This window comes from Stenella coeruleoalba, assembly GCF_951394435.1.
Source record: "Stenella coeruleoalba genome assembly, chromosome: 18".
NCBI classification, from domain to species: Eukaryota; Metazoa; Chordata; class Mammalia; order Artiodactyla; family Delphinidae; genus Stenella; species Stenella coeruleoalba.
In genome coordinates this window covers 67,071,877-67,090,909 of record NC_137164.1, presented here as the reverse complement: position 1 = coordinate 67,090,909, position 19,033 = coordinate 67,071,877, and positions in this window count along the sequence as shown.

Genomic DNA, 19,033 nt, shown 5'->3' with positions numbered 1-19,033 from the left:
GGGACTTGGGTACACATATGCATAGAAAAGAGACTGGAAGGAAAGACCGCAAAATATTAACCAATGATTATCTCTGTATGTTAGGGTTGGCTATAATATTTCTTTTCTTCTTTATGCTTGAGTACATATTCCAAACTGAATGCAAGGAGCATCAGTTACTTTTATCAGAAAAATAGTTTTAAAGTTCACGTTCTTCAAAGACAATCCCATCTGAGATGGACACAGGTGAGTGACAGGTGGGATGTGGATGAGATCAGGACATCAATTCATCAACACTCTTTATCCCAACCTCAGCGTGTGCCCAGCACGGTGTTGGGTGAGACAGGACAGGGGAAAAAAAGGGAATGGACACTTAGTATTTACGAGATCCCAGACACAGTCCGTTCATATGTTACTCCCTTAACTCCTGCAAAAACCCGCTGGGTGGGCTGTTATTTTTCTCACTTTACAAGAAGGAAACGGAAGCCCAGAAAGTGAAGCAACTGGGCCAGGTAGCAGCAAACCCTGCACCTCCCACCCTGGCAACTCCGGGCCCATGAGAGTTCACTCACCTTGGGCAGAGGGTGCAGCAGGAGGCGGCATAACCCAGCGTGCCCTTCAGTCACTTACCGACCAAAACCAACCAAAACCGCCTGGACTTTCTCAGGAGGCAGAGCCCAGCTGGAGGCTGTTACCTGCCTGGCAATTGAAGGCAAACTGAGCTGGAGGTGGGGGAGGGGCAGTGAGAGGTGGGATGGCCACGTGTCCCCAAAGCCCTTGGAGGCATTGCCAAGTAATCAGTGAAATGCACTTAAAGCTTAAAGACTGGCTGCCGAGTACCTTATGAAACGGAATTCCAAGTTGGACTTACTCTTATTGTTCTCTTTGTGCTGTAAATTCAGGCACTGCACTAATAAACCCGGTAAAAGACTAAGGCACGCATAAGACTTTTTTTTTTTTTTTTTTTTTTTTTGTGGTACGCGGGCCTCTCACTGTTGTGGCCTCTCCCGTTGCGGAGCACAAGCTCCGGACGCGCAGGCTCAGCGGCCATGGCTCATGGGCCCAGCCGCTCCGCGGCATGTGGGATCTTCCCGGACCGGGGCATGAACCCACGTCCCCTGCATCGGCAGGCGGACTCCCAACCACTGCACCACCAGGGAAGCCCCATAAGACTTTTTTTTAAACATTAAAACCCACTAACCTCCCCGCAGATGTCAGACTTTTAACCTGATTCAGGGTCTGTGGTTCTCCTTCTCTGTGTGTAAAATCTACGTGAGCAAACATCAGCTTACTGCTGAGCGTGAGTCTTCTGACATCAGCAAGGAGCAGCTTGTTCTTCTCGGAAATTCAAGCTCTGAAGCCTGTTTTTCTTACAGAGAAACAGTAAGGTCACCGAATAACCCAATAACCCATCCCTGAGTCCTGAGGCCTTTCTGACCTATGAGTCTTTGAAAGCACTTCTGTTTACTTCTCCTTTGTGGTGACAAGAGTGTGGGTGTCACCTCAGGGAGCCCACTGAGAAACTTCACTGAATGAGGTCATTTGTATGAGTTAGCCAGGGTTGTCGTAACAAAGTACCACAGACTGGGGGGTTTAAACAACAGAAATTTATTTCCTCACAAATCTGGAGGCTAGAAGTCTGAGATCAAGGTGTCAGCAGGGTTGGTTTCCTCTGAGGTCTCTCTCCTTGGCTTGTAGACGGACGTCTTCCCCCTGTGTCCTCATGTGGTCTTCCCTCTGTGTATGCCTGTGTTCTAATCTCCTATAAGGCCACTAGTCATATTAGATTAGGGTCCACCCATATGACCTCATTTTAACTTAATCACCTCTTTAAAAACCCTATCTCCAAATACAGTCACATTCTGGGGTGCTGGGGGTTAGGGCTTCAACAGATGAATTTGAGTGGGTGGGGGGACACAGTTCAGCCAATAACATTGCTGGGAGGAACAGAGATGCCATAGAAATGCTCTGCTTTATCCTTTATGGATCAGGGATCAGCCTATGGGAGGCCCCGTTAGGAGGCGACTTTCTCCACCCACTGTGAGCTCAGGATGGAGGCTCCGGTGCGGATGCTCCCAGCCCTCTGCTTCTACTAACTGGGACTCATGCTTCCAGCTCAGACCATGCTCTGAGGAAAGGGATCCCTAATCCAGGCAGCTCAGATGCCCGCTAGGACCCTGCAGATCTCTGCGACAACACCTTGCCGTCCTGGAAGAGGGCAGAGACATTCACACCAGAGCAACCCAGGTGATGGGCACTCTACCTGCCCACTGCCTTGAAGCAATTCTGTATCCACAGGAGTTTGGGGGTGGGGAGGAGGGGGTCTTACAGGTCATCCAGAGTGCAGGGCACCATGGTGATTTGGAGACACAAATGCCACGCAGAGAGGCAGTCAGGGCCGCCCTATCCGGCTGCCCCCCATCAGCTCTAGAAGGCTGCAGCTGGATTTATTCACTCATTCAACTGAACTCTGCAGGGGCCAGATCTGCGCCAGGCACAGGTGCTTGTGATTCATTCACCAGCGAAACAGACAACCCATGAGCTCATGGAGCCTTTATTCCAACACAGAGGGATGGGAACAGACTCGGGCTGCACCCAGAAGTGTTTCCTGTGAAATGTCCACTCCGTCCCAGGGAACTGGGGACTCCCGGCCTCCTCTGCTGAGGGTTTCTGGGTGGTTTCCTGTTTCAGCCCCACAGCCAGGGGAAATTTCTGCTTTTTGCTCTTCTGAACTCTAAGCTGAGACACGCACATGCTTGATGAGGGATTTTTCTGGTCAGAGGAAAGTTTTATGTCCTGTGTGCATTTCTTAATATACTCTGAAAAACTCAGTTCAAGTGTCACTTCCTGTACGAAACCTTGTCTGAGCCCACCAGCCCTGCTTCTGTGCTCCTGCAGCGTGTCACCGTGTGGTGCGGTTGTTTGTCTGGATGAGCTGTACGCCTCCCCCAGCCCCTGGGTTCCACGGGGCAGGCTCTCTGCCTTACTGTCTATGTACCTGCCCTAGGGCTACTAGTGTCTGGCACAGAGAATGTGCTGGATTAAATGACAAAACAGAAAACCAGGTGGAGTACCTCCACCCTGCCTTCGGTCTGGTCCTTAGGGTCCAGCACCATCATACTCTTTTTTTTTTTTTTTTTTTTTGCGGTACGCGGGCCTCTCACTGCTGTGGCCTCTCCCGTTGTGGAGCACAGGCTCCAGACGCGCAGGCTCAGCGGCCATGGCCCACGGGCCCAGCCGCTCCGCAGCATGTGGGATCTTCCCGGACCGGGGCACGAACCCGCATCCCCTGCATCGGCAGGCAGACTCTCAACCACTGCGCCACCAGGGAAGCCCCATCATACTCTTTCTGATGCCCAGATGGTGGGTCTATGACCACGTGATTTCAAAGCAGCAACGAGTATAAAAAATATTTTGAGATATTGGCAACAACTAAAGTGTGGTGTGAAAATCTGTTATTTCTCTCGGCACGGCTAAACCTTAGGGATTGTTGCCTGTGTTCATAATAGAAGGCAATGCTCAATTTCAGTGAGAGGTTAGGGAAAATAAAGATGTAAATTTTTCCTATTTAAGTTCATGAACCCTCTGAGTTTTAGTCATAGGTTCTTTGAAGGATCCACATACATGTGATTAAGATCCTCCAGACCAGAAGTTTCATCCCCCAAGTCGTACTTAGCCCTTTCCCCTTGTAACCCCCAAGCCAGCTCGGGTGCAAGGTTCTGTCACCTCCCAAACCTTGGGTTGATCTAGAAGTCAGATGCCCTCAGCTCCTATGCTCCACCTGCATGGCATCCTCCAGCTGCAGACAGAAGTTGGCCCTTTCCCTGCTCCCCCACTGGGCCCCAGATGTGCAAAAGCATCAGTCGCAGGTAACTACACCAAACAACCTATAGCCCAGTAGACAATCCCTTCTCCCCAGTGGCCCTCCTTGGCCGCCCCAATGCCAGGGTTTGCTTCCTTTTCTTTTTCTCCTTTCTCCCCAGCACTGCCCAGTCTCTTTGGCTTTCCCCTTCTACCTTTTCTTCCTCTCCTTTTCATGCCAGAGACAAGTCAGCTCTGTCCCAGCCCTGCCCATCCCAGCAGCTCAGGTTCTTAGCCCAACATGAGGCTCTTCTTGGGTAGACATTTCAACAATTGCAAACTGTTTATCAAAATGTTTCTTCCAAATGCACCTAGAACTCTCCTCGATATTAACTTGGTTGAATACAATTTTCTCCATCTTATTACAACAGGGTCAAAGGTTCTTTGAAGAATCTTGCTCCTTTGGGATTTTTCCCCCACTGATGTGCCCTTCTTGGAACAAAGATACGATCCGTATCTGTCACTATCTCTTCTGTTTCATTAGCCATTGGCCTCCTGTTCATTTGGGGTGATCTACTATATCTCAGTCTCTACATTAAACACAAATACTTCATGACAAGTAGGTTTATCCAACAAATACAGGAATTGGTTATTAGGGGACCTATCAGTGTAATTCACGGAATTGAGGCATAGTTATTTCAGTAGGCACTCCAAAAACATTTGACAAGCTGGATATTGTTGATAAACTCTTAGCAACGCAGGCACAGAGGCCACATTCCTAACCCTAACCAGGGTCTACCAGAAGTTTGCACAAATCATGACATGTAACAGTAAAACACTAGAAAGAAGGGGTACCTGCCATCACCGCTTCTCTTCAACCTTGTAATGTGGATCCTTGACAATGTAGGAAAATAAGACAAAAGGGCCTGAATCTAAAATGAGAAGAAAAATATTGTCACTATTGCAGGTGATGTGATGAACTACCTAGAGAATCCAAGACCCCGAATGAAAAACTAATGGGAGAATTTGGGGAGGTGGCTGGACACAAGACCAACATACACAGATCAATGGCTTTCACATCCATTTGTGTGGGTGTTTTTAAAAAACGATAGAATATAACAAGTACTGGTGAGGATGTGGAGAAATTGGCTCCCTGTGCATTGCTGGCGGGACTGCAAAATGGTACAGACACTGTGGAAAATGGTGTGATGATTCCTCAAAAAATTAAACAAGGAGTTCAAATTCAAATTCTGGATATATAACCAAAGAAGTGAAAGCAGAGACTCAAACAGATGTTTGTACACTGAGGGTTCCTACTCTTCACAGCAGCAGTATTCACAGTAGCCAAAAGGGTGAAGCAACCCAAGTGTCCATTGACAGATGACTGGATAAAACAAATGTGACATACATCATACATGTACAGTGGACTATTATTCAGCCATAAAAAGCAGTGGAGTGCTACGCTGTGGACGAAACTTGGAGACATTATGTTAAGTGAAAGAAGCCAAACACAAAAGGACAAATATTGTGTGAGGTTCCTAGATCAAATTCATAAAGATAAAAAGTAGAACAGTGGTTGCTGAGGGCTGGAAGTAGGGGGAACTGGGGTGTAAGTGTCTCATGGGTATAGAGTTTCTGTTTGGGAAGATGAGAAAATTCTGGAGCTGGATGGTGATGATGGTTGCCCAACAATGTGAATGTACTTAATGCCACAGAACCATTCACTTAAAAAGGGTGAAAAAGGTCAATTTTCACCTTTTATGTGTTTTACCACAATTAAAAATCTATGGTTTTCTTAATCACTAACTCTAACTTATTAGAAAAGGTAAGGGGAAAGGGATCCTACTCACAAGAGCAACAGAATCCATAATATAACCAAGACTGAAACCACTGACTCTCCTGTTACAGTCACTGTAGCTCTACAGGCAAATAAATGAACAAAGCTGAATGCAGAGTCCAGAACTCCCCCTCACTCCACTTCTAAGAATCTGTCCTAGTAACAAAAAGTGTAGACATGTGCCTGGGTACATATGTACAAGGAGGCCCACAGAAATGACATTTGCAGAAGTGAGCAACGTTGAGAGCGATGTAGGATAAAACCCATGGTTCAGTGAGGAAAGTCACCTCCCATTTTGCAGCTGTTTCAGAGACGAATCAGAGCTGTGCGTCCTGACGTGCAACGATCCTGGTGATATATTGAGAAGCAAGTTTTCACATAATTCCTTGAGCATAATCTCATTTGTTTATAGGCAAAATAAAAGCTATGTAGTTGTATATTACCTAGAGAGGTAAATGCATGGAAAAGTGTCTACAAGTATGCATATCAGACCGTTGTGATTTGTCCTAGGGGAACTGTCCTTTATGAATTTTCTATGAGAATGTATTCAGGTAATACTTGGGATTTTTTTTTTGCTTTAATAAAGTAGGAAGAACCAGTTTTCTCAGTCCTGTGACAAGCTGGTGTTGTCTATGCACCTACCAGGTCCTCTCTGTGGAGCCAGCATTAGGGCATCGGTGGAGGAGGTGAGGACGATAGTTACAAGGCCTCCTGCTGGCCTTCCAGAAGAGGAGGTCTGCGTGGGGCTGTTAAGGGAACACCAGGATTCCACCTGAGACCCTCCCTTCTGGTACAGCAGTCGGTTACTTTGGGCGTCCCGTAACCTTTAGCACAGTCATCCTTGACTTTGCCCTTGGCTGTACATTGGAATCCCGTGTGAGGACTGACAAGCTCCTGACCCTAATCTGCACCAGGGGATTCCCATTTCTTTGGTGCAGGGGTGGCCCTGACCTTGGGCCATCTCTCTGAACTCAGGGCTCCTCTGTTCTCCTGTTACAGCCCTCAAGGTGCTACCTAGTCCGGCACTTCTCACTTATGCAAGTGATATCTGAAACCAAAGGAGAGGCTTTTTTGACATTTGACCTAACTGGTTTCTGCTCATCACTCTATCCCATTGAGATGTGTTTTAACTTTTTCCATCCAGAGAATCTTCCTGCGTCTCCATCACCATGATGGGACATTCTCTCTGTCTCCTAGGCACAGAAGCCTCACCCGGACCAACCTCTCATTCATTTGGGTCCTTGGAGGAAGGCATGGTTTCTGTATGACTAAAAATATCTTTCCCTTCCATTAATAAGAAACCAAGACCCAGGAAGACCATTCAGCAACAAAAAGAAACAAACTGCCGAAACATGCATGCCACACATGAACCTCAAAATCGTTATGCTCAGTGAAAGGCGCCGGATGCCAAAGGCCATGTAGTGGATGATTCCGTTTACATGAAGCATCCAGAAAAGGCAAAAACATATGCAGAGAGAGCAGATTAGAGGTTGGCCGGTCTGGGCTGTAATGGGAGGGGGTGGCCATAAACAGACACAAGGGATCTCCTGGAGGTGCTGACTTGAAACAAACCAACTGCCAGATATTTCTCTAGCGAAGATGGGTTTATCTGGGATCAGCAGAGAATTACACTTCCGCCTCTGCAGCCATGGCGAGCCACGTGCAAGTCTCCACACAGCAAGGGAAGGAGAACTCTTTTATAGAGGGGAAGAGGAAGTCTGGAGGGCTGCTGTTGTAAACAGAGTCCATGGCTTTTCATTGGCTGAGTTCTTGCCAAGAAAGAAGAGGAGTCTGTTTCCTTCCTGTTGGGCTCTGCTATGGCCACAGGACATGACAGCTGCCCCTTCTGACTATTTAATCGAGGTTTCTGCTCATTCATTTTTTACAGGTGGGATGTTCCGGAACTGGATCGTGGTGATGGTTGCCCAACTCTAAATTTACTAAACACCTAAATACCACTGAATCGCACTTTTATGGTATACGGATCCTACTTCCAGAGTGCACCAGACTGAGTAGCATTAAGCCCTCTTTCAAATGGATGCTGTTGGAGAATGTTAGACAGCTGGGGTTCCATGGCTGCTTGGGGGAAGGGTGCAGTTTAGCATCTCAAACAGCTCAGCCTTGGCTCCCAAATCACACACCCCTCCCAGCCAAACCAAAGCCCTAGGCCAGCTGGACCCACCCAACTTTTTACACTGCGCCCTGGGGTCTCTCTCTGTGCCCAGTCACCTTGGCGGAGGTCCTCTCCTAACCTTTAACCTTTGACAGGGCTCCCGCCGAGGGCGGCGGGCTCTGCATCTCCACCAGGTCCACACAGCTGCCCGACTGGCCTCTGGCAGAGTGTCAGGTGCCCCTGTGAAGCCCGTGAGGCTTGTTCTCCGAGGGCAGCGGCAACCCGAGGGCACACCACTCACTGGCTCCCGAGCTGACTGGTTAGAACAGGGGAAACTGTAAACCCATTTTCAGGGAGTGACAGAGGGAGAGAGCTGCTCAGTTCTTAATGATAACTGGCCCCCTCCCCCTCCCCCTCCCCTCCCCCTCCCCTCCCCCTCCCCTCCCCCTCCCCTCCATCTTCTCCCGGCATCCCCTCTGCTCTCCTCTCCTTCCCCTTCCCCTCTTTCCTACCTCCTCCCCTCCCTCCACCCTCCCTCTTCCCACCTGTATGGTATTGGGCACCATCTCCTGTGCAGACACTGAGCTAGGAGGTGGGCATACAGCAGTGAGCAAAGCCAACCTGGACCTGTCTTCAGAGTTCACAGTTCGTTGGGGGAGATATTAACCTAATAATCACACAAATCAAACGCTGACACACACATAAGGTGTTGGAAGGAAGGGCCCATCGGGCAACAAGAGGTTCTAATTTACAGGGTCCTTGAAGAGCACTTGGCCCAACAAGGTGATACTGAGGTGGAGGCTGGAAGGCTGAGAGGAGCTCTAGGTGAGGAGCAGAGAGAAGGCCCTGGGTGAGGAGGTGCACCTGGGAGGAGTGAAAGGCGGTCAGTGATTGGGGGGGAGGGGGAATCTAGCCCCTCCCCCAACAACCTCCACGGCCTTTCTGCCTCTTCCCACCAAAGCCAGGCCCCCGAGGAGAGATACACTCCCCGGAAAAACAGGGGATGCCGTGCAAATACAGCCTCACGTCACCTGCTCTCCACCCTCTCCCTTCCTGCTGCGTCTACCTGGTCAAAAATGATGAATCTGCTGTCGGTGGGCTGGGGGCGGGGTTTATTCTAAGACCTTGGGAAGGCACTGCTGAGGTTTGACTAGGGTGAGACACACCCAAGTGATGTTATAACACCGCTGATGGGTGAGGGGCGAATGACGTGGGAGCCCTTTTCAGCCGAGTGGCCCCGGGAACTTAGGTCCGAGGTGAGATGGATCCCTTTCCTCCCAGGGGCTGTCTTGGTGGACGTGGTGGTGGGGATTGGCTGGAGCTGGAACGTGGGGACCCAGGCCAGCGCACTTGGCGCGAGCCCTGGTTTTGATGGTGAGGAAGGGCCCCCTGAAAAGCCCTGCCAGGGCCCTAGATTTGGGGACGCACTTCCTCCTCCCCCAGCCCTCCCTTCCCCTCCCCCCCACCTCGAGGCCCCTTCTATTTATAGCGCTTCCTCTCCAGATCTCTGCACTTGAAAGATGTCCTTGAAACACACACAAAAGAGAAAAAAAATTCTGAAAAATGTCAAACCACAGGTTCTTTCCCCACTCTTCAAGTTTCTAGGTTTGTACTATTCCTGGTTGACCCTAAAGTAGAAAGGGTCAAATGGGTGCCCCGAGTTTTAATGGTTCAGAAGGTGCTGGTTGTTGGGTCCTGGCTCTGGCAGCCTCCTGGGGACCAACTCAAGGGTCAGGGGACTTGAGATCCTTTCTCGTGGGTAAAGTACGGGGCCACAAACACACAGCACCATCTAGCCTGTAACTTTGACAAGATCAGCGGCAGTGATCTCAGGTGGTGAGATGGAAGTTGGAGAGTACACTGAACTGGAAGCCAGGATGTCATGGTCTAGTTCAAGCTGTGTTTAGAAACATCACTTACATCTCTGAGTGTACCTTCCACTCTGTAAATTTAAAAAGTTGGACTAGACCCGTGTTTTACAAGCTTTTTTGACCCAGAGCTCACACACCCATAACAGAAGTCCCATGAAATATTCAATAGTATTTATGTTTATTGTGACACTTTTTAAAAATTCTGTTCCATTAAAAAAAAAATTTGATCATGACCAACTAAAATAATTTCAAAACTTACTATAAATGGTTAAATAGTAAATTTTATGTTATGTATATTTACCGTAATAAAAAAATTGAAAAACCCATTGTGAATTTTACAATGGCTGAAAAACACTGGGCTACACCATCCCTGAGTTCTCCTCCAATTATTATTTTTAAAATCTAATTGTGCAATCACAGAGGAAAAGTGCCTCTTTGATAAAACGTTCATTAAGCTTAATTTTTTTTTCAGATAATTAAAAATGTTTTCTCCCTTGCTCTCTTTTTCTCTTTTAAATATCAACTAAGTATGGCATCAACTAAAACTGCACCCATGCATACTCTGTGGCCCAGCAATTCTGCCCTGGGCATATCCCAAAGGAAATGAGTGCATATGTTCCCCCGAAGATGTGCTCAGGAATGTCTGTAGCAGCACTATTTGTAACAGCCTCAGCTGGATACAACTCAGATGTTCATCAGCAGGAAAATGAATAACTAAGTACTGATCTATCCCAGCAAAGGAATAAAGACAGCAATGGGAGTGAATGAACTACAGCTATTAACAGTATGGATGAGTTGCACCAAAATACTGTTGAGCAAAAGAAGCCAGAGCTGGAAGAACACATTCCGTGTGATTCCATTTATATCAAGTTCAAAACCAGGCAAAAATAATCTAGTATCATCACTAACATAGTAACCTTGGGAGTCAGTGACTGGATGGGGCTGCTGGGGTGCATAGACTCTTCTGGGCTTTTTATCTAGTTGCTAGTACATGGGTGCATTTCGTAGGGGTTCATAATGAACCCCCCGCCCCAAAATGTGTCACTTTTGCATGAGGATTATTTTGAGCTAAAGGCAATCGATACCCTGCAGGTTCTAGAGAAATTACTGCCCCTCCCCTAACTACCTAAAAGAATTTCAATTGTGGATTTTTCCCAGAAAAAGAGTTGTTACCAGAGTTACCTTTTACCAAAGTGGCCCTATCTGTATGTCAGGGAAAGCGCATCTAATTACCTAACATCTGCTCTTCTTCTTATCCCCACATGAATGACCCTCCCGTCCTTGGAAACCCCAGGTCCTGATGGCATTCCTCAGCTCAGGATGGCGTACAGACCTCATCTTACCTTTCTGTCTCTGACCCTCTCATGTATGTGTGGGTCTCTGACCTTCTCCTGTATGTGGGGTTCCTGTATATATGAAACTAAATGTGATTTTCTCCTGTTAATCTGTCTTATTTCAATTTAATTCTTAGACCAGCCAGAAGAACCTAGAAAGGCAGAGGGAAGTTTTCTTCCACATCCTCACCATTCATCTCTGGGAAACCTCCCTGACTACTCGGGACCAGGACAAGCATCCCCTCGGGTGGTCCCTTAGTGCCCTGAACTCACTCTCTCAGCTGCGTCTGTCTCTCCATAGAGGTTGCCTGCCTGCTCATCTGTCCACTTCACCAGAAGGAAGGACTCTGTCGCTGTTGTATCTCTAGCTGGTTCTGGAAGTTCAGCATAATGTAGACATTCACTCCACCTGAGGGAATAAATAGGTTACTCAAGTGTCTAGAAGTCTATCAAGGATTAAATGGATTTTAAAAAGGAGGAAGAAACAAATACATCTGTAACCACCCCCAATCCTTCTCCTCCTCCATCATTAAAAAAAAAAAAAAGGGCTTCCCTGGTGGCGCAGTGGTTGGGAGTCCGCCTGCCGATGCAGGGGACGTGGGTTCGTGACCCGGTCCGGGAAGATCCCACATGCCGCGGAGCGGCTGGGCCCGTGAGCCATGGCCGCTGAGCCTGTGCGTCTGGAGCCTGTGCTCCGCAACGGGAGAGGCCACAACAGTAAGAGGCCCGCGTACCACAAAAAAAAAAAAAAAAAAGGATAAAAGGCATTAGTTTTACAGACCCCCGCTCCCCTCCCCCAGCAGTGGCTGTACCCAGAACTAAGCCACGTGGTGCCTCTCTGCTTATGCTTGGGGCTGAAGATGCTCATGGAACAGAGCAAACCACAGAGATGAGATAGGGGTGCACCCCTGCTTCCCTTGGGCAGGCACAGATCACATCAGAAATCAATGCCCTGTGAAGCTGCTTTAAGGGTAACACCCAGGGCGGTCGCCAGGCTCAGACATCACCAGCCTCAGCTGCAGTGGCTCCACCCGCCCCAGAAACAGCAGCACCGAGTCCTTTGTGTCCTTCATATCTGGGTGATACTATCCCTTGGCCACCTCCTTAACCTCCAGCCCCAGCTGCAACCTCCTTGAAATTGAACCTATCCGAAGAAGCACCTGGATCTTTGATGAAATTGGCTGTGTGGCCTTAGACAAATCACTTAACTTCTCTGAGCCTCATTTTCCTCATCTGTAAAATGGGACAAATAGTGCTTCTTTGTCGATGAACTGAGGTGTAAATAAATATATAATAGTTAAGGGCGACAGAGAGTAAGTCCTCAATCAAGGGTGCCACTACTATTACTGTCATTGGTATTGATTTTCTGGGCCAGGTGGAAGATGACAAATATTATAGATTACAAGGAAGGAAGTTGTCAAGCCACCTTGAGAAAAAATCAGGACAATCAGTGGGTCAGGGAGTCGTACCATAGGTCCAAATCCTAGCCTTTGGGGGACAGTATTTGCTGAGTCATCATGTGTTTGGGGCTGAGAGGAGGTGGGTGTAGGGATTAAAGGGCTCTGCATTGTGAGGAGAGCCCTGAAAAGGAACCAGGAGCTGAGGGTTCTGGTCCCGTCTCGCTGGAGAAAGCCAGGAGGATTTGGGGGAAAAAAAAAATCCCATGTGTCAGTTTCTTCACTTGGAAGACAAAAATGTCAGACTAGATCAAGGGTTCTCTACCTTTTCTTGTGCCATGGACCCTTCAGGTGAAACTAAGGACCTTCCTCAGGGTGATGGTTTAAAATGTATGAAGTAAAGTACATAAGATGACAAAAAACTGCTCATGTTAAAATACAGTTATCCAAATGTTAAAAACCAGATTTCTAATATGATGTTCCTTCCATATGATTATTAAGTAATAACAACTGTAATCTCAAAGCAGTGATGTGCAAACATATTTCAAGGTACTTGAATCACCTGTAATGGGCTATGAAGAGAGTCATGATTTCTGTCAGTGACAGAGTCACAGGTATACTTCATTCCACTGTGACCGGCTGCCAGGGCCTAGGCTGACAGGTTGCAGTTAGAGCCTAGTGAAAATAAAGAGGTAATTGTTCTCCCACCCAGGTTCACAGGCCTCCTGAATCCTGGCCTCCCAGGGACTAGGCGAGGTCTCCCACACCTTCCACTGTAGCAGCCCCTGTAGATAAAAGAGCCGCTGCACTTCCTACCGCTGAGGAACTCAACAGCTGGTTGAAATGAAACACCCCTGCCCAAGAAGTGACTGGAGAACAGCCCCTGAGAGCGTGAAATCCCATGCATAGTACAGGTGGTAAGCACAGGATGGCGGCCAGTGAGGGCTGCTACTTAGACTGGACAAGATCATAAAAGGGCAGGAGAGATGGTAACTTTGTAAGGGATCTGCTAGGTTCCAGGCCAAGCACGTGCTAGGGGACTGAGCGATGTGTTTCTATGAACACAAGGAGAGCCCACCATGTACTTCTCAGTCATGTGTACACACGAAGGGGACCAGAATATGCCACCCACTTGTGCCTCTTTGGCATAAGGACTATTTTGAGCTGAAGGCAACTAAGAAAAATAGCAGAAAGAGAAGGAAAAAATATCTCTGCCTTCTTCCTATTTGGCTAAAAGCAGGATAGAAATTTCCATTTGTAAAGGCATTTCACCTTCCTTACCAGGAAGACAGCAACTCTTAATCATCTGAGAGGACTCTAGTCTCTTAGCCCAGAGCCAAGAGAGGAAGGCGCATGATAAACCTTACTAGACAGCCCTCAATCTTCTACTCCTTTCCCCATCTATTACGGCATCCCCACACCCCCTCCCTGCTTTCCTCTGTCTTGTTAGTTTCCACCACTTACTGCTCTTTGTTTTGTTTTTTTTTAAACAAATTATTTATTTATTTTTGGCTGCGCTGGGTCTTCCTTGCTGCACGCCGGCTTTCTCTAGTTGTGGCGAGCGGGGGCTACTCTTCGTTGCAGTGCGCGGGCTTCTCGTTGCGGTGGCTGCTCTTGCTGCAGAGCATGGGCTCTAGGTGCACGGGCTTCACTAGTTGTGGCATGTGGGCTCAGTAGTTGTGGCTCGTGAGCTCAGTAATTGTGGCACACGGGCTTAGTTGCTCCGTGGCATGTGGGGTCTTCCTGGACCAGGGATCGAACCCGTGTCCCTGGCACTGGCAGGTGGATTCTTAACCACTGTGCCACCAGGGAAGCCCTACTGCTCTTTGTTAAAATGCTGTATAAACTTATTCCTATCCACTTTGGCTCCTCACTTCTTTTCTGTGAAGCCTCCCGGGCCAAGTCAGAGTAAAATTGTTAACGTCAGATAAAATGTGTGCGCTCTTCTCCTGTTTGTTCATCCTGTTTGTTAGTCTCTTGTCCAATTAACTGACACAACTGCAGCCACTAAACCCGGGAGGGCAGAGGAAAAGTTTCCCCTCCCAGCACACACAGGTACGTATGTGTTCCCGGCTCGAAGCTGGCGCTCAGTAAACGCTTGTTGAACGACCCATGAGTGAACAGTGTGGGGTGAGGGTATTCCACAGTTTGTTGCCCTTCGTAGGCCTGCTAGTCTGCCCTTTTAGTGGGAGAGCCCTAAATGTCTTGAGGACACGAAGGAAGGTTCTCCTGGGGTTTGCCATCTGTGTGTAAGTCAGGCACCTCTGGAAACGGCATTAGTTCTTCCTTCTGGGCCGTGGGAGGGAAGTTGATGGTAAAAGGTGCAGGTTAGACAGGGCTTCTTTACCAAACTTCTCTCCAACTGATCTGGAGCTTTGGGGGACATCTTTTAGGGACCAGTCTACACAAGGGAAAAATGGGGTCCCATGGCCTTCATCAGTGGGAGGTCAGTTGGGGGGCGTGTTGACCCAAATTCTAGACAGGGGAGGGGTGGCGGGGAACCGAGGCGTGAGGGATGTCACGCCAGAGACACAGAGCTCGGGGGTGGGGCTGGGGTCCAAGGCCGGGCTGGAGAGCCGGCTGCTGACGGAAGCGCCTTCCTTCCACGTGCAGAGAAGCTCAGAAAGAAGCTCACGCTCACATCCCTGGGGCGGCAACTTGGCAGCGTTACAGCCCTGATCCGGGGGTGGGTCTGATGCCTCATTGATTCGCCAGCTGTGCGGTAGGGAAACGAGGGGGGCGCGGGGAGAAGGGGTGGCTGGGGAACACCCTGGTTTCACCTGCCGTCCAGCCACCGCCAAGTGCAGCCCTTGGGAGTGCGGCCCATCGGAGCTGCACGTGGGCTTTCGGGCTCCGTTAGAGCGCCTCGCCTGGATCACAAACCCAGGGAATCCCGAGCCAGGCCGAGTCTCCCCTCGCTTCCCGACCCCCAGCCTGAGCTTGGCAGGGTCCCCAGACGGTACTTCTTGCTTTACTTCGCTCATCACCCCCTCATGGGGGGAGGGGGGGGTAGAGAATGCTGGCTGCTTCTGAAGTTCCTGACTCTGGTGGCTTGGGAGTAACACCTATGGCCTAAACCCCTGCCTGTGGGGGGCAAAGAAATGGAACAGAAGGGAAACCGCTTCCTAGAGCAACATCCCCCCACTCCCTTCTTCTCGGGAGGCGTGGGAGACAGGCCTGCGTGGGAGGCCATGTGTCTGAGCGAGCTTGTCCTGTGGCAGGAAGATCACCTTGGCTGATACCCTGGGTGGATTTTTTTCCCCTTTCTTTCTTTCTTTTCTTTTTTTTTTTTCAGCAGGGGTGGGTGAAGGGAAGAAGAGTGCGGAGGCTAGTGCGGTGCACTGATTCAATTCCTGCAGAGGGGAGAGTGCTCGGGGCGCCTTCGATGCTCCAGGGCCCCCTGGGAAGGCAGCTGGCCGCTGCACGAGACTCCGCCAGGCTCCCTGGCGTCACCCTCGGTGAGTGAGGTAAGTCGACCAGAGGTGAGTCTTTTCGGGCACCGCGGGAAGGACGTGCCTTGCTGGGGCTCAGAGAGATTGTTCTGCTCTTCACACACCCTCTCTTTCTGCTTCTGTTGGGAACAGGTAGAGCATCCCTATCGACCCCAGCCACCAGCCAGGACCCCTGCCGTGCCTGACCGGGCGGAAGGACACGTCAGGCCAGGAGGACCAAAGGTCAGTGTCAGTCTCATGTCACGGAGCAAAACCGGCTGACAGAACTGGGCTGCTTTCACTGGACCACACCCTGGGATGCAGACCCTTAGAACCTTCTGGAAGCTCTCTGGATCATTCTTCCCTACACTAATTGATAACCCCTAACAGGGGCACACCTGGCCCTCCACAGTCACAGCTGGGTGAGTCTCAAAAGGCACATACTCTTGTGAGTGGGAAATGCGTCAGTAGCTTCATGTTAAGACGTAAAAGACTGTAGGGGAGGGGACATGTCCCTTCTTCCCTTCTGGCTTCTTTGGCTGGCCTCATCACGAAATTGACAAGAGACAGATTAACAGGAGAAAAAAAACAAAAGCTGAATAACGTGTATACGTGGGAGAGACCCAGGAAAACTGAGTAACTCGCCAAGATGGGCAAAACCGTCACCTTAAATGCTTTCCTCAGCTGAAGACAACAGAAGATGTTAGGAGTGGGGGAGCTAGAGATGAGAGGCGAGCGGGAAAAGCACAGTAAACAAGGGTAAGGGAGCTCTGCAGATTTAAGTCCTTGCCTTCTGCGTTGACTAGAGTTTCTACAGATTGAGTCATTACCCCTCTTCTTGGTACGACAAGGGAGACACTCTTACAAATATAAGCGTCTTTTACAAAGGGCAACTTCGACTTGGCTTTCAGAGCTTCTTCTGTGCCTGTGCCTTCTTAAAAATAACCAGCTTAAAAGAATCCTTAGGCCAAACACGTGTATTTTGGGGTGGCAGATTCTGCTCCCCTACAAACCAACAGTGGGTCATTTCCTAAGAGCAGATGGGATGGAGTTGGAGAAATGGGATACTTTGCGCTTGTGGGGGGAGAACCTGGGGGGCGGGGGGGAGGGGCAGAAAGGGGCCAAGGAGCACACCTTCAGCAGGTGTGGGCCAGAGCCCACGGTGCACAGAGCAACCGAGCGGTCAGCCACTGGGCAGTCAGTGCTCCTGCTGGGGAAGGGAAGCTCACGCGGAGGTCTGCACCCGCATCGACAAGCAGGAAGGCCAGAGCGGCAGGTCCGAGGCGTTAGGGCCCCTCTCTCAACGGCTCCTCATTTGGGTCTGATCTCCCCAGACTCACATATGTGACAGCACCCGCCTGTCCCTCTTCGGGATGTGGATGTGACTTCTCCGTGGGTGCCCTGGGAAGGGGGACCACAGGGCTCCCAGCATCACCCACCATCCAGACAGCTTGTTTTGTGCCAAATACCAAAACAGGAAGAAGATTCGGAGAGGCCCGAGGGGCACGGGGTTACGGAGGTTGCTAAGGTGTTGAGGGGTGAGTCACGGGGAGCAGGTACCTGTGAGTTGCCCTCAGATGCTCGAGCACCAGGTGTGGGGGCTGCTGCAGAGACCGGAGGTTTCGGGGAGGAAGTGGTGCTTGGTGGGGCCTTGGGGCTGTGCGGTGTACCCGGCGCCCTGGGCTGCGGGCCGGCGTGTGGTTTGCCCTGGGGAAGAGGCCCAGGAAAGTCAGGAAGCGGGGGACACTTGCTCAGGGTGGTGTTTCCTTAGGAGCCAGTCCCACCCCTGTGCCCAGTGAGTCTTGAACAGACAGGAAAAGGGACACAGAAAGTTCCAACAGGCGTCAAACCGCTGCTCTGTGACTGATCGCCAGTGATTCCAGCGGCTGAGTCGACCTGTGGCTGAGACCCTCCTGAGCTAAACTGGCCCCTTGAGACACCCTCCTCGCCCTGCTGGGGGCACAGAGCCCATCCCCTCAGCTCCCACCTCAGTGCAACCTGAGGACCGGATTGTTCAGTGAAGGGATGAATAAGAAGAGCCTTCCCTCTGGATTCAGAGCTGGCAGGACCCCTGGGAGAGCGTAACTACCCACCTATCTCTATCTAACTATCTATTAATCTATATCTGTCTATCTAGTCACCATCTCTATATCTATCTAATCTATTATCTATCTACCATCTATTTACCTACCCACCTATCTAACCATCTATCTATCTATCTAATCATCCTCACTATATCATCTCCATCTATCCATCCATCCATCCATCCATCATCCTGAGGTTCAAAGGACTTTTCAGTGTTCCTCTCTCTACTGTTCAGATGCACTTTTCTTACTTTCCATTTGAATGGAGGCCCTTATGCTTATAGAGACAGAGCTCTCTATATGCATAGGTTGCAATGAGGCATAATCTACAGCAGGGTCCCTACTAGCTAGCCCCAAATCGGTAAAGGAGGGAACAGCTGTGTCCTGACTCAAGTGAGGTTTTGGGGCTCACGGAGCTGGTGCCCTTCAAGCCAGCACGTGACTGCAGAAGTTCAGCACCTCCACCTGGATCTCTGGTCCCGTGAGCTATTGTGGCCCTTGGGTAAACAGCACACCCTCTGCAATCACAGTGCTCACGTGTGCCTCACAGGGACAGTCACCCAGGCTCCACCTGCTGCACAGAGAGCATGGGTTTTCTCCAGGTATATGCCCAGTAGTGGGGTTGCTGGGTCATATGGTAGCTCTATTTTTAGTTTTTTGAGGAACCTCCATACCGTTCTCCATAGCGGCTGTACCAATTTACATTCCCATCAACAGTGTAGGAGGGCTCCCTTTTCTCCACATCTGGAATCTAGAAAAATGGTATGGATGAACTTATCTGCAAAACAGAAATAGAAACACAGATGTAGAGAACAAACTTATGGATACCAAGGGGGGAAGTGGGGGTGGGGTGCGTTGGGAGATTGGGATTGACGTATATACACTACTATGTATAAAATAGATAACTAATGAGAACCTACTGTAGAGCACAGGGAACTCTACTCAACACTCCATGGTGACCTAAATGGGAAGGAAATCCAAAAAAGAGGGGATATATGTATACGTATAACTGATTCACTTTGCTGTACAGCAGAAACTAACACAACATTGTAAAGCAACTATACTCCAATAAGAAATTTTTAAAAATAATAAGAAAAAGATAATGATAGTAGTAGTGGTAGTAGTAATAGAACAATAATCATAATAGTAATAATGTCTAACATGTTAAAAAAAAAGAAGATATATA